Here is an 11503-nt window from a genome sequence, read left to right as displayed (position 1 = left end):
GAATCGTTCACAATGAACGAGTCACACATGGCACTCTATAATTATGAACGATTCATCGCTGTGAACCGTACCACTTAAATCATATAACCTTCCTTCACAGTTAAAAAGAACGAAAAGGATGAGTCCCACTAGATCATGCAGAACCGGATCATCTGAGAACCACGGCATTCATAAAATGAATCATTTGTGAAGAAAGATCGAGAACAACGAGAATGCGGGTAACGTGACGAAAAAGCCGTATGAACTAATTCAAGTATGTGCTGTGCCAAAAGGCACCATTACAATGTTTTTATCGAAGAAAATAACATGATTGTATTACCTGCGAGAAATCTCTTCTATCTTTGAACTTCTACCAATAAATAATTTTAAGTCCATTACAAAACCATAGAGCACGACTGAAGTGGAATATGGCCTGTGTTCATCCGTCATTTACCACGGCCGTTTCAGGACCCATGTCGATGGACTGCTCCCAGGATTTTGTCCTGGCAATTGGAGTAAATTTACTTGCGTTAACAGGAGGAGTTGTCCACAAAACGAAGGAGTAAGCTTTAAGATGAGAAATTTCCCAAACGCGTGAATCGTCTGAATTTAAAAACGAAATTGTTTGGCAAATGAAAATAACTGGATTCAATGGTTCATATCTGAATTCCAGTAATATTCTTAATTGGATTCTGAAACTGTTCATCCGCTCTTGTGACCAAATTAATTGGAATCTTATTTAGAGAAAAGGGGCAGTTACACGAATGTTTCAAATGGCTATTTTTACTAATGCATTTTATTCTCTACGAATTTTCCACTTTCCACAGTGATAGATGCGTTGCAAATATTGGCAGTTTTTAATTATCTATTCTTCGTTTACATTAGAAAAACTTGGCGCCTACCAGGAATATTGTCATAGCCATGCATAGAATGTGCTTGCAAATTTCAGACGAAATAGAGAAATCAATTATAATCGAATAGTTACGAAAAGATTTAATGCACAAAAATCATATTTTACTAAGAGTCAACTTTTGTTTTAAGATTCGGCTTTAATTACGGACAGCATTTCAGATTTGCGAAGTCAATAATAATACTTGATTCATTTTGATAAATGGTATAGTCATATTTAATGTCAATAAAAGTATTATTTGATACATAGTAACATGTATTCTTAAATTCGATGACGGTTGTCGCTAAATAATGTATCAATCGAGTATTGCGGGTTGGCAAGTGTGTAACAGCTATATACCCTAATCTTGTAATCAGGGCCACACTCCGATTTTAGCAGAGTAGGCAGCCAGTTGCAGTCCAATGTTCACATTATGGAATGAGTTTTAAGTTGAGGGCAGTCGACAATAAGTAGAATTTCGATTCGCTCCACCCTTAATTTATTTATTTATTGCTTTATTCACCATAATCCGGTTCACCATAGTTTCATTTAACAAGAAAAATGTCCATCAATTTTATTAGCAAATATCACATGGAAAAAGGTTATTTACATCACAAAACTTTCAAATCCGGAGGAAGCATTGGAAAAAATTTGGCGCCCTGATGGTTTGGTCCCTTACCACTCAAATTAGAAGATCTTGCCATGTATGTATCAATTACGTGTATCATGATGATGGATATTTAGGTTTTGTTCGTATATATGCATGCTATTCTTAACAAATGAGGTCAGATGGTATATATTGAGCTGCCATTGGCATAATTTGCAGTTCATGAGTATGAGGCTAGCAGGAGTGAGTGAAAGATAAGGTTAAGTTATCTCCTATGGCCTGTTTCTGCACTTAAATAACCTTTTGGCTATGCCCGGAGCCACCCCAGAATATAATGATATATGAGAATCGAGATCGAAAATTTGAATGATAAAAACATTTTAGGATACTTAAGCTAATACTAAAACACCAATATCTCAGCTGAAAAAAAGTTTTATTAACTTTAGATTTTAAACTGCCAATATATAAGGACCATTTTTTAGGGGTGATTATACATGAAATGTATGCATAATGTTTTTGTGTATTTATTGCTAATAAGTCGTTTTGAAACCAATTTTGAAGGCATATTACTGTGGAGTCTACTTTTTGTTGTAGCTCAGGACTGGTTTTTGGCATTTATGAAAATTTTAAAAATTATCCTGGGGAGAAAGAATGGATTTGATATTGGAGATGCAATCTGGCATATGATTTATGTCAAGTAGAAACAGCAAAGGATCCTGGATAGAGCCCTGAGGAACTCCCATTTTAACCTCTTTTTCAACCGGTTGGTCATTTGCTTTGTAATTTGTAGATTGTATGAAGTGAGTGGCTACAAATGGGCAAAGAATGGGTGAGGGAAATTAGAGAGGAATAGCAAATAAAAATAAATAATTTGATTGAAATGATATAGGGGGGTTAGAACAGAAAACAATTAAACCAAAATAATGCAAAAAATGCTCTGGCTAAGGTGTGCTAGATAGCATTGACCCTCACCCTTATCAAGCACTCACCAGTCAGGGGCTTACGAGAGAATCATCTGTACGCCAGCATCCCGCCAATTGCGTGTAGTAAAATGAAATAAATGCAAATTAATCACGCATTCTCTAGCTTGGATGCTCTAAATAGCATTGATCCTTGCTAGTCCCAATCACTCACACCCACTCAAGGCTTGTGAGAGACTTCTCTCTGTGCCAGCGGCCCACCAATCGCAAGTAATAAAATAAATGCAAATCAATCAAGCTCTCTATTATAACTTGGATGTAATATATGGCCTTAATCCTTGCTAGTCTCAAGCACTCACACTCAGTCAGGGCTTTCAAGAGGTTTCCCTCTGCTCCAGGGGCCCGCCAATCACTCACTTGCTTGGGTATGCGTAAATGCCTTAACCCGTGAAAAACTCACTCAATCACTCATAGGCCTACCATGGAATCTCTTCTGATGTTAGTTCCATGACTTGCACTTTGGGAAAGGGAGGGGATGTACCCAGAAGCTGACACAGTGTTTTTACCGCCAAACACTCCTCTTCAGAGAAGGAATTAAAGATTATTTTATTTATTTTTCATCTCTAATTTCCCTCACCCATCCTTTGCCCATTTCTAATAATACAGCTGGGGTTGATTTATCCCATAATATGATTTGTAGGTGATTAAGATGGGATATTTAAACTTCTTGATGTCTTCCTTGAAGATAAGATCTGAACCATTTATTTCAGATGCCTCAAATACCAAATTTTTCAATTTCCTTAACAAAATCTCATGATTTAGTGTCAAAAGCTTAAGTGGGATCACGGCACATCCCAGGGATAGATACTTATTGTCCATAGCATGTAGTAAATTTGTAATGAATTCATGGAGTGCCGTAGATGTAGCTTTACCTTTTTTGAAACCATGTTGTCGGTTTGAAATATTAAAATGTTTTTCTGGGAAAATTAATGATAATAATAATGATAATTTTTATTTGTCCATAGACTGCATCATACAAAAAATTGTACGCATAGTATAGGACACGTCAATATATACAATAATACACAATGTAAATACATATGCCTATTCTAAGTTTCATGTTCCATGAAATTCCTAATAGAATAGAACAAATTCCTTTGAAGAAAAGCTCTCCATTTTCTTTTAAATAGATAAATGTTTGTGCTGGATTTCAGGTCCTCGTTTAGCTTATTAAACATAAGGAGACCCATAGATTTAGGGCCTAGTGCGGTGGTTCTAGTTCTTACGTAAGTTTGGTGCAGATCATTTTTAGACCTGGTCCCATAGTGGTGAATACCACAATTTGTGTCATACATTGAAAGGTTTACAAAGGTGTACACCAGTAATACATAGATATAAATACATGGCAAAGGTAGAATGTTCAATTTGTGGAATAATGGACAACAAGGAGCATTATGCTCTGCTTTGACAATTAGCCGTACGGCTCGCTTTTGAATTTTAAATATTGTGTCTGCAAGCGGAGAAGAACCCCAGAAAAGGATACTATATACTATACAGGAGTAGATATTTGCATAATATATTGACATGAGGACATCCATTGTTACGGTAAACCTGATGCTTCTAATAAGGAAGCAAATGGTATTCAGTTTTTTGCCCAGGTGACATATATGCTCCCACCAGGACAACCGCCCGTCTAGAACTATTCCTAGGAATTTTGCATGGGGCGCTTGGGGAATTAGTTTTCCACTTGATTCAATTGCAAAAGTGCTTAAAATTACAATATGCTTTAACCCTATTTTTTAAAAATTTTAGTAAAACCAGAGACTTATTGCTTGGTAGTTTCATATATCATTCACATTCACCCTTATCATCTCTCCGTGAGCAAAGCTTATTGCTAAGGGTATGTCCTATGCTAATTTCATCTCTGGCCACAGGATATAATTATATGGAATATGGAACTGTTTGTGGATGGGTGGCAGATTCAGGAATAGAAGTTAGATTCATGCAATCAGAAACAATTTACCCTTGAGTCTCAGTGGAAAAATCATTTAAAGTACTGTCAATGACACTAGGATTTGATTCCACACTATCAGCTATCATGTGTTCAAAGTATCTGTGAGTGACTAACTTCATTTGTTTCCCTATGTATAATTTGCCTAGCCATATTGATTTTATTTTTTTAATTTGCCATCAAAATATCATTTTAAAATGGTTTTGCTTTTGTGAAAAATTCCTGCATTGTTTAAATTCTTGTTAAAGAGTTTCATTTTCTGCTGTTTCGGCAAGCTGATTTAAACACCTTTTTTCCTTCCTAAAGTAGATTATTTCCCTTGGCAGCCAGGCATGCTTTTTGCTTCATATACTTGTGACTTGGCATTTCTTAACTGGAAAATTTGTCTCAATGTAGAAGTTGAAATTATCAAGAAATGCATTCATTTGGTCATTAAAAGTATTTTCAGTTTATAACTCATTCCAGGATTCAATTTTTAAATCAAACCTTAGAAGCTGCAGTGAGTCCTCAAGAAGAGTTCAATTGTATACTTAATGTGAGTTAGAGTTTTTATAGTTGCCGACTCTATCATCAAGAAAAATCCCTCATTTGTTTGACTTTTTCACTGAATTAATTTAAGAAGTTTACATTAAAGTCACCACATAACACAATGTGACTGAGAGTATGACAAATATTCTCCATTGAAATCGTTAAATTTCCTATAAAAGTATCCAAATTTCCATCAGTGGATTTGTGCAGACCGACAAGTCAATTTATGCTTTGGTATTTGATGGATTGAAAATTCAAAATCTTTTTCAATTACAGCAATGTTTGAAAACTAATGGTGTAATGGATTTGAGATTTTAATTGTTAAGTATATAAATTAACTTTACCATGAATCAGAGCCTTAACAAATGTATAAACTAAATACGGACATGATTCCATTAACTATTGAAGAAAAAGGCTTGCAGGAGTCACGTGGTGGTGTCTTATCAAGAGAGCAAATAGCTCTCATTCGTAGTAGTAAGATTTGTTTAACTGGTGAAGAATGCCCACAGAACTCAGGAACATTATTCAAATGATATTGAAAGAAGGCATGTTAAAGTGTTAAATGATACTCATCTGGAATGAGCAAGTTGTGCTTTCTTAACATGTAAACAGCCTTACTCAATTTATTACAGATCTGACTGATGTGGGTCTCCCAGTCAAGTTTTGTGTCAATATGAATTCCTAGTATTTTAGCAGTATCAATATCAGTTATTTTTGATTTAAGACTGCTTACAATATGCTGAGTTTTTTTTTCGTATTTCAATGTGAATGATAAATATCAAACCATTCCTTAGCCTGTCTTTGGGTAGCGCTACATTGTGCCTTTGCATTTTCTAGATGTTGACATTTTTGCACATAAGTGGTGCCATCAGCATATAAAACAGATTTAGATTGCATATGACAGGGAAAATCATCAATAATGGTGGTGAAAAGTACTGGTCCAAGCACAGAGCCCTGTGGGACACCACATTTTACTTAAAGAGCTGCAGATTTACAGCCATCAAGTTCAACAAATTGATGATGATCATCCAAATATAACTTCATTAGTTTCATTGGAACAACCTTGACACCATAATATTCTAGCCTTAATAGTATTGTTGAATGAATCACCCAGTCAAAAGCCTTACAAAGATCACATGCGGTCAAAGAGACTGATTACTTCTCTTCAGATGCATTAATGACATAATCAAATGGACTCTACAGCCAAAAGTGTAGATTTCCCAGATCAAAAGCCATATTATGATTTGGGAAACATTACTTGGCGAAAAAAATCACATATTTGATTTGTCATTATAGCTTCAAAACTTTTACCAAATATTGGGCCAATGGAAATGGGGCAGTAGTCAGTTAAATCATCTTTATCATTGTTTTATGGACAGGTTCTGTTTTGGAATATTTGAGAGCTATTGGAAAATCTCCTGTCTCAAAACATTAGTTGAGTAACAGTGGTTCCTCAATGAACACAATAATTTCCTTGATTTGGGAACTAGGCAGACATAAATATCCCAACTGTTGGGTTTTTTAAAGTTTTTAACAGTCACTATAATATTAAGTGGAGTAACAAAATTCCATTTAAAATTTAAACTATTTCGAGGAAGATTTTGGGGCATATTGGTAGCATCAATGTTTGGAGAGAACAAGTTGTCTTCAACAGCTTTTAAGAAAAAAATATTTACAGCATATGGGGTAAAAGGAAGATTTTCTTTTGTATTGCTATGTCCAACTTCTGGATGGATTACTCTCCATGCTGCCTTTTGTTTATTTTTTGCATTGAATGTAAAATCCTTATAAGCTTTATTTTTCTCACATCTAATCGAGTTATAATAACCTCTTTTGTATTCTAGTAAGCCTCTTTGACAAGCAGGCTTCCACTGGTTTTGTAAGAGTGATAGTAACTAAGTTAATCATTTCTAAGCGCTCATAACTCCCCAGTACACCAGAGATTATTTTCAGTTTTAGTGGGCATGCATTTAGTATTTTTTTAGGAAAGCAGTGTTCAAAAATATCTAGAAAATTACCCAAAATAATTGAAAAACAAGTTTGCTCAACTGAGTCTGTGCAAATACCATGCCAATTGATACAATTGGCATACACATTGAGAGCAATTATTTCCCCATTCATCTAAGTGTTTCCTTAAGTGCATTAACTTTTTTTTAATATAGTAGCTTGTAATACTACTGGGGAGTTGATAATCATGATTTACAAATGAGTCAATATTTTGAATGCAGGTCACTTTATGAGGTAGAATGGCAGATATTGTAAAACAATTAGCTTGAGTGATTCCTCATCAATGCTTTGACTGATTTTTAAAGACTAATAAGTTAACTGATTAATTATGATCTTGGCGTGAGTTTTGGATCCAGGAGGAGTGGGATGAAGAATTTCTGCAATTGAGTTTGGCAGCAATTTTTTCTGCGAGTCAGCTCTGGTTGATGTTTATCATCCATCACTCTCATCAATGCCAAAATGAATCCCTTTTGATGCAACATCAAAACTGCATTAGGGATGCCTAATTTTAATCTGATGTTTTAATTGAATGTATCATCAGCATTTAAAGTGTGCTTCTGCGTAAAAGTGGTCATTCTGATAAGTCATCAGATACTAGTGGTAGTAATGCTACTCCTTTTCCTCTTATGGCCCAAGGTCGTAAATAAAGTTCATTTTAAACCAGTATATAATGACTGCTCTCTTTGATTTTAAAATGAATATCAGAATAATAATAATACTTTATTCATTTTGAAAAATGGTACAACCATATCAAATGTCGTCAATTTTTTTTTTTTTAAGGTAATCTACCGGTTAAGGTAGGTTTTTCGATGGACACAACTACCAAACAAATATTTTGTGACTACTAACAAAACACAACCCTAAATTCTACTCTACACCAGGTCCCTCTTCATCTCTGAGTACTTTCTTCCGCCCTTCATCCCGTCCAACATCCCTATCCTGTTCCTTCCCTTTCCTCTTTTGCCCAACATTCTACCCTCTATCACAGTCTTCAACATCCCACTGCCGGTCAACACCCCCTTCATCCACTTTTCCTGCCTCCATAGGATTGCTCCCAACAAACCCCTCTCTTCGCCCACCATACCAAGTACTTCCTCATTTGTTTTCTTCTCTGTCCATTTCACCTTCTCCATTCTTCTCCACACCCACATTTCAAAAGCCTCCAATCTACGTCTATCCTCCTGCTTCAATGACCACGTTTCCGCTCCGTACATAGCTACGCTCCATATCAAAGTTTTTACGAGTCTTTTCTTAACATCCTTACTCAAAGTCGCTGTCATCAACTCCCTCCTCCTTGTGAAAGCCTCTTTGCCTAGCGCAATTCTTCTCCTTACGTCCCTACTACTTTGACCGTGTTGGTCCAAAACACTACCGAGATACGTAAACTGTTCTACCTGCTCTAGTTTTTGCCCTCCTATTTTAATGTTAAGCTTGCCCTTTTTCTTTCTAGAAAATCGCATAACCTTTGTTTTATTAATGTTGATTCTCATCCCATACCTGTCGCACTGAATTTCCAATTCACTCAGCAATGCTTGCAGCCCCTTGGCTGACTGACAAACTAAAGCTTGGTCATCAGCAAACCTAACTGATTTTACGAATTCCCCGCCCACTTTCATTCCTACCTCTAGTTCTTCCCATGCCTCTTTGATCATTTCCTCTGCATACAGGTTGAACAGCAACGGTGATAATGGGCAACCCTGCCTTACACCCCTTCCTAACACTGCCCATCCGGACTCCCCATTTCCCACCCGCACCTGAGCAGTCTGAGACATGTACAGGTTGCGGATTAGCCTCCTTTCCCTCCAATCTATTCCTATTTTCTGCAGAATACTCATTAGTTTTTCCCAATTCACTCTATCAAACGCTTTTTCGAAATCTACGAAACAGGCAAATACCTCCTGGTTGTGTTCTATATTCCTCTCCATTAATAATCTCATTACTGCAATGGCGTCACGCATACCTCTCCCCTTCCTAAACCCAACCTGATCATCCCCTAAGTAATCATTTGCCCTACTCTCTATCCTTTTGTTTATGATCCTGAGAACAACTTTAGCTGCGTGGGATATCAAACTAATTGTCCTATAGTCCTCACATGACGTGGCCTTTACCTTTTTCGGAATCGGAGCTAAAACTGCTCTCACAAAGTCTTCCGGCCAGATTCCCTCCTCATAAATGCTACGGATCAGCCCATATAGCCTCTTCCTCCCACATTTTCCTAAGCATTTTAAAAGTTCCACGGGAATGTTATCTACCCCCACGGCCTTATTTAGTTTCATCTCCCTAAATGCCCTTTCTATCTCATTGTCTAGTATGCCTGGACCTAAGCTGTCTTCCTCTACGTCATTTTCTTTTTCAATGTGTAACTGTGTTGGTCTGAGTTCTTTACTATACAGTTCTTCTATATACTCCTTCCATCTCTCTTGGATCTTTCCTGCGTCAACTATTACCTTACCCGCCTTATCTCTAACTATTAGCATAGCTCTTCCTTTCTTACTTCCTGATAACGATTTAACTTTGCTGTACAGCGCACCGATTTCACCCTTCCTCTGGAGACTTTCCATATCCTCGCACTGCGTCTTCCACCATGCGTCTTTTGCCTTATTTGTTGCCCGCCTCAATTTATTGTTCAATTCTTTGTACTTCATTTTGCTTAATTCTGTATTTATATTCTTCCATTTTCGCCGCTCATCCATCTTTGTAATCATCTCATCCGTGATCCATGGTTTCCTAGTCCTTATAGCGTTAACGGTTCCAATAGTGTCTTTTGCGGCTTTAGACAACCCTTTTTTGATCATTTCCCATTTTTCTTCGATAGTAATAAGCCCTTTACCATCCTCCATTATTTTCTCTACCGCCTGTTTGTATTCCTTCCTTTTCAACCCATTTAATGCTTCTACATTCCATTTTCTAACTCGCCGCCCGTGCCTTATCTTTTTGAAACGTACGCTACATTTCATAACAACTAAATTGTGGTCTGAGTCCGCATCCGCTCCCGGGAAGCTGTGCGAATTTATCACACTGTTCCTAAACCTGTGTCTAACCAGAATATAATCTAGCTGATATCTTTCTGAGTCACCTTGCATTTTCCATGCATGCATTTCGTGGTCTCTAAACCAAGTGTTGGTGATGACTAACCCCTGTCTCCTGCAGAACTCAACTGCTTTCTCCCCGCGGTCATTCCTCGTGCCTAAACCGTAGTCGCCCACCTCATCACCATCTCTTCCTTCGCCTACCGTCGCATTCCAATCCCCCATCACTATCAAATGTTTCCCTGCTGGTACATACGCGATCATGTCCTCTAACTGATCGTATATCTTATCGACCTCTTCTTCCTTATGGTTGCTCGGTGGCATGTATACCTGAATAATAACTAAGTTCGTCGGTTCTGCTTTTATCTCCACTAGTAGTATTCTATCCGTTACCTGCTCTATGTTGATTACGCTTCTTCCTACCTCTTCATTTAATACTATGGCAACCCCTCGTTGGCTCTCGTCCCCACCGCTGTATATTATTCTATACTTATCACTCCAGTAATCCCCGCTATCTTTCCATCTCACCTTGCATAGACCTAAAATATCTATACTATATTTCCCCTTTCCATCTCTCGCTAAACATTCTCCAATTTCCCTGTCCTCATCATTGTCCTAACATTCCACGTTCCTATTCTAACTAATTTTGTCTTCTTCTCCTGCGTCTTCTGTCCTGCTGCTGCTGGTTTTCCCTTGCAAGGGTTTCGTGGGATGACGACCGCGGAAGCCTTGCCTCCCCCGCTGCCGGGCACGACACACGGCCGATTGGGCCGAGACCGATTTTCATGATGCTTAGTTTTTCCGATACGACTCATTCCGGAATAGCAGAATAACCATTACAATACCGTAAAAGTATTGTATCGTCGATTTTAACTATATATATATATCGTTACAATTTTAGAGTGTAAAAATCATTCGCCTTAATCAAGGCGAACGATTTTTACACCCTGAAATATTTTCATTGATATTCATAATTCAGAATCAAGTCGTTGGTACACTGCATTCATTCAAATCTATTGACTTTGTAACAAACGAATACGAAGTCACCAAGTATCCATATGAATTTTTTAACTCCTTGAATGTGCCTGGCTTACCACCGCACAATTTACTGCTGAAGATTAGTTTGGTGGGCATGATGCTTTGAAACATAAACCAAGCAAAACTATGCAATTGGACGCGTTTGGTGATTAGAAAAACTGACGATCAATGTGATTCATGCTACCTTGCTCAAAGGAAAAATCCAAAGTTGAAAAAGTTCCCATTCCATGGATTACTATGATTCCAACCGAATATGTCCTTTGAGTTTAAACGAATAAAATTTCCTATTCGTGTTGCATTCGCAATGTCGATTAACAAAAAAGGCCATTCGTTGAGTGTTTGCGGTATGAATCTAGAAAACTCATATTTTTCTCATGGTCAATTATATGTGGCATGTTCACGTAAACCATCGGCTTTATTTGTTTTGCACCTGATAACAAAATAAAAGTTTTTGGATACCTGAAGGTGTTTGACTCAAGAGAATAAGCCCGAATG

General features: G+C 37.3%; 1 protein-coding gene across 1 annotated transcript in view; it reads left to right on the top strand.

Annotated features, from left to right (window-relative positions):
- The first annotated feature begins 421 nt into the window (after nucleotides 1-421).
- Nucleotides 422-11503, top strand: part of LOC139699447 (protein Spindly-B-like) — a 37689-nt gene continuing 26607 nt past the window's right edge. The window contains exon 1 of the mRNA XM_071598185.1: nucleotides 422-541. The gene's annotated coding sequence lies outside the window, so the exon portion shown is untranslated. The remainder of the gene's footprint in view (nucleotides 542-11503) is intronic.

The sequence above is a fragment of the Hetaerina americana genome, unplaced genomic scaffold, assembly GCF_022747635.1.
Source record: "Hetaerina americana unplaced genomic scaffold, ioHetAmer1.1.p SCAF_10, whole genome shotgun sequence".
Classification (NCBI taxonomy): domain Eukaryota; kingdom Metazoa; phylum Arthropoda; class Insecta; order Odonata; family Calopterygidae; genus Hetaerina; species Hetaerina americana.
This window is presented reverse-complemented; position numbering and strand designations above follow the sequence as displayed.